At 40.0% G+C, this 5,739-nt stretch overlaps 1 protein-coding gene across 1 annotated transcript in view; it reads right to left on the reverse strand.

The window, feature by feature from the left end:
• Positions 1–5,739, reverse strand: part of USP36 (ubiquitin specific peptidase 36) — a 116,336-nt gene that overhangs the window by 110,206 nt on the left and 391 nt on the right. The window lies entirely within an intron of this gene.

Below are 5,739 nucleotides of genomic sequence, written 5' to 3' on the forward strand. Positions count from 1 at the left end.
ACGGAGAGAACAACAAGTCCCAGCATGTTCATTTTGTATATATACCAGTACTTGCTGTATACACGGAGAGAACTACAAGTCCCAGCATGTTCATGTTGTATATATACCAGTACTTGCTGTATACACGGAGAGAACTACAAGTCCCAGCATGTTCATGTTGTATATATACCAGTACTTGCTGTATACAAGAAGAGAACTACAAGTCCCAGCATGTTCATGTTGTATATATACCAGTACTTGCTGTATACACGGAGAGAACTACAAGTCCCAGCATGTTCATGTTGTATATATACCAGTACTTGCTATATACAAGGAGAGAACTACAAGTCCCAGCATGTTCATGTTCTATATATACCAGTACTTGCTGTATACACGGAGAGAACTACAAGGCCCAGCATGTTCATGTTCTATATATATACCAGTACTTGCTGTATACAAGGAGAGAACAACAAGCCCCAGCATGTTCATGTTGTATTTATACCAGTACTTGCTGTATATACGGAGAGAACTACAAACCCCAGCATGTTCATGTTGTATATATACCAGTACTTGCTGTATACACGGAGAGAACTACAAGTCCCAGCATGTTCATGTTGTATATATACCAGTACTTGCTGTATACACGGAGAGAACTACAAGTCCCAGCATGTTCATGTTCTATATATACCAGTACTTGCTGTATACAAGGAGAGAACTACAAGTCCCAGCATATTCATATTCTATATATACCAGTACTTGCTGTATACATGGAGAGAACTACAAGTCCCAGCATGTTCATGTTCTATATATACCAGTACTTGCTGTATACACGGAGAGAACTACAAGTCCCAGCATCTTCATATTCTATATATACCAGTACTTGCTGTATACACGGAGAGAACTACAAGTCCCAGCATGTTCATGTTGTATATACCAGTACTTGCTGTATACACGGAGAGAACTACAAGTCCCAGCATGTTCATGTTGTATATACCAGTACTTGCTGTATACACGGAGAGAACTACAAGTCCCAGCATGTTCATGTTGTATATATACCAGTACTTGCTGTATACACAGAGAGAACTACAAGTCCCAGCATGTTCATGTTGTATATACCAGTACTTGCTGTATACATGGGAGAGAACTACAAGTCCCAGCATGTTCATGTTGTATATATACCAGTACTTGCTGTATACACGGAGAGAACTACAAGTCCCAGCATGTTCATGTTCTATATATACCAGTACTTGCTGTATACACGGAGAGAACTACAAGTCCCAGCATGTTCATGTTGTATATATACCAGTACTTGCTGTATACACGGAGAGAACTACAAGTCCCAGCATGTTCATGTTCTATATATATCAGTACTTGCAGTATACACGGAGAGAACTACAAGCCCCAGCATGTTCAAGTTATATATATATATACCAGTACTTGCTGTATACACGGAGAGAACTACAAGTTCCAGCATGTTCATGTTGTATATATACCAGTACTTGCTGTATACATGGAGAGAACTACAAGCCCCAGCATGTTCATGTTCTATATATACCAGTACTTGCTGTATACATGGAGAGAACTACAAGCCCCAGCATGTTCATGTTCTATATATACCAGTACTTGCCGTATACACGGAGAGAACTACAAGTCCCAGCATGTTCATGTTGTATATATACCAGTACTTGCTGTATACACGGAGAGAACTACAAGCCCCAGCATGTTCATGTTCTATATATACCAGTACTTGCTGTATACACGGAGAGAACTACAAGTCCCAGCATGTTCATGTTGTATATATACCAGTACTTGCTGTATACACGGAGAGAACTACAAGTCCCAGCATGTTCATGTTCTATATATATCAGTACTTGCAGTATACACGGAGAGAACTACAAGCCCCAGCATGTTCAAGTTATATATATATATACCAGTACTTGCTGTATACACGGAGAGAACTACAAGTCCCAGCATGTTCATGTTCTATATATACCAGTACTTGCTGTATACATGGAGAGAACTACAAGCCCCAGCATGTTCATGTTCTATATATACCAGTACTTGCCGTATACACGGAGAGAACTACAAGTCCCAGCATGTTCATGTTGTATATATACCAGTACTTGCTGTATACACGGAGAGAACTACAAGTCCCAGCATGTTCATGTTGTATATATACCAGTACTTGCTGTATACACGGAGAGAACTACAAGCCCCAGCATGTTCATGTTCTATATATACCAGTACTTGCTGTATACACGGAGAGAACTACAAGTCCCAGCATGTTCATGTTGTATATATACCAGTACTTGCTGAATACACGGAGAGAACTACAAGTCCCAGCATGTTCATGTTCTATATATATCAGTACTTGCAGTATACACGGAGAGAACTACAAGCCCCAGCATGTTCAAGTTATATATATATATATACCAGTACTTGCTGTATACACGGAGAGAACTACAAGTCCCAGCATGTTCATGTTCTATATATATCAGTACTTGCTGTATACAAGGAGAGAACTACAAGCCCCAGCATGTTCATGTTCTATATATACCAGTACTTGCTGTATACATGGAGAGAACTACAAGCCCCAGCATGTTCATGTTCTATATATACCAGTACTTGCTGTATACACGGAGAGAACTACAAGTCCCAGCATGTTCATGTTGTATATATACCAGTACTTGCTGTATACACGGAGAGAACTACAAGTTCCAGCATGTTCATGTTGTATATATACCAGTACTTGCTGTATACATGGAGAGAACTACAAGCCCCAGCATGTTCATGTTCTATATATACCAATACTTGCTGTATACATGGAGAGAACTACAAGCCCCAGCATGTTCATGTTCTATATATACCAGTACTTGCTGTATACACGGAGAGAACTACAAGTCCCAGCATGTTCATGTTCTATATATACCAGTACTTGCTGTATACATGGAGAGAACTACAAGCCCCAGCATGTTCATGTTGTATATATACCAGTACTTGCTGTATACACGGAGAGAACTACAAGTCCCAGCATGTTCATGTTCTATATATACCAGTACTTGCTGTATACACGGAGAGAACTACAAGCCCCAGCATGTTCATGTTCTATATATACCAGTACTTGCTGTATACACGGAGAGAACTACAAGTCCCAGCATGTTCATGTTGTATATACCAGTACTTGCTGTATACATAGGAGAGAACTACAAGTCCCAGCATGTTCATGTTGTATATATACCAGTACTTGCTGTATACACGGAGAGAACTACAAGTCCCAGCATGTTCATGTTCTATATATACCAGTACTTGCTGTATACAAGGAGAGAACTACAAGTCCCAGCATGTTCATATTCTATATATACCAGTACTTGCTGTATACAAGGAGAGAACTACAAGTCCCAGCATGTTCATGTTCTATATATACCAGTACTTGCTGTATACAAGGAGAGAACTACAAGTCCCAGCATGTTCATATTCTATATATACCAGTACTTGCTGTATACATGGAGAGAACTACAAGTCCCAGCATGTTCATGTTCTATATATACCAATACTTGCTGTATACAAGGAGAGAACTACAAGTCCCAGCATCTTCATATTCTATATATACCAGTACTTGCTGTATACACGGAGAGAACTACAAGTCCCAGCATGTTCATGTTGTATATACCAGTACTTGCTGTATACACGGAGAGAACTACAAGTCCCAGCATGTTCATGTTGTATATACCAGTACTTGCTGTATACACGGAGAGAACTACAAGTCCCAGCATGTTCATGTTGTATATATACCAGTACTTGCTGTATACACGGAGAGAACTACAAGTCCCAGCATGTTCATGTTGTATATACCAGTACTTGCTGTATACATGGGAGAGAACTACAAGTCCCAGCATGTTCATGTTGTATATATACCAGTACTTGCTGTATACACGGAGAGAACTACAAGTCCCAGCATGTTCATGTTGTATATATACCAGTACTTGCTGTATACACGGAGAGAACTACAAGCCCCAGCATGTTCATGTTCTATATATACCAGTCCTTGCTGTATACACGGAGAGAACTACAAGCCCCAGCATGTTCATGTTCTATATATACCAGTACTTGCTGTATACACGGAGAGAACTACAAGGCCCAGCATGTTCATGTTCTATATATATACCAGTACTTGCTGTATACAAGGAGAGAACTACAAGTCCCAGCATGTTCATGTTGTATATATACCAGTACTTGCTGTATACACGGAGAGAACTACAAGTCCCAGCATGTTCATGTTGTATATACCAGTACTTGCTGTATACATAGGAGAGAACTACAAGTCCCAGCATGTTCATGTTGTATATATACCAGTACTTGCTGTATACACGGAGAGAACTACAAGTCCCAGCATGTTCATGTTCTATATATACCAGTACTTGCTGTATACAAGGAGAGAACTACAAGTCCCAGCATATTCATATTCTATATATACCAGTACTTGCTGTATACATGGAGAGAACTACAAGTCCCAGCATGTTCATGTTCTATATATACCAATACTTGCTGTATACAAGGAGAGAACTACAAGTCCCAGCATGTTCATGTTCTATATATACCAGTACTTGCTGTATACACGGAGAGAACTACAAGTCCCAGCATCTTCATGTTGTATATACCAGTACTTGCTGTATACACGGAGAGAACTACAAGTCCCAGCATGTTCATGTTGTATATACCAGTACTTGCTGTATACACGGAGAGAACTACAAGTCCCAGCATGTTCATGTTGTATATACCAGTACTTGCTGTATACACGGAGAGAACTACAAGTCCCAGCATGTTCATGTTGTATATATACCAGTACTTGCTGTATACACGGAGAGAACTACAAGTCCCAGCATGTTCATGTTGTATATACCAGTACTTGCTGTATACATGGGAGAGAACTACAAGTCCCAGCATGTTCATGTTGTATATATACCAGTACTTGCTGTATACACGGAGAGAACTACAAGTCCCAGCATGTTCATGTTCTATATATACCAGTACTTGCTGTATACACGGAGAGAACTACAAGTCCCAGCATGTTCATGTTCTATATATACCAGTACTTGCTGTATACACGGAGAGAACTACAAGTCCCAGCATGTTCATGTTGTATATATACCAGTACTTGCTGTATACAAGGAGAGAACTACAAGTCCCAGCATGTTCATGTTCTATATATACCAGTACTTGCTGTATACACGGAGAGAACTACAAGTCCCAGCATGTTCATGTTCTATATATACCAGTACTTGCTATATACAAGGAGAGAACTACAAGTCCCAGCATGTTCATGTTGTATATATACCAGTACTTGCTGTATACACGGAGAGAACTACAAGTCCCAGCATGTTCATGTTGTATATATACCAGTACTTGCTGTATACACGGAGAGAACTACAAGTCCCAGCATGTTCATTTTGTATATATACCAGTACTTGCTGTATACACGGAGAGAACTACAAGTCCCAGCATGTTCATGTTGTATATATACCAGTACTTGCTGTATACACGGAGAGAACTACAAGTCCCAGCATGTTCATGTTGTATATATACCAGTACTTGCTGTATACAAGAAGAGAACTACAAGTCCCAGCATGTTCATGTTGTATATATACCAGTACTTGCTGTATACACGGAGAGAACTACAAGTCCCAGCCCATACCACACATCACGTTCAACCTCTCTAAACACCGCCGCTCCGCCTTCTTAGTCATGTGACTGCTCACATGA

This window comes from Hyla sarda, chromosome 13, assembly GCF_029499605.1.
Source record: "Hyla sarda isolate aHylSar1 chromosome 13, aHylSar1.hap1, whole genome shotgun sequence".
Lineage (NCBI taxonomy): Eukaryota > Metazoa > Chordata > Amphibia > Anura > Hylidae > Hyla > Hyla sarda.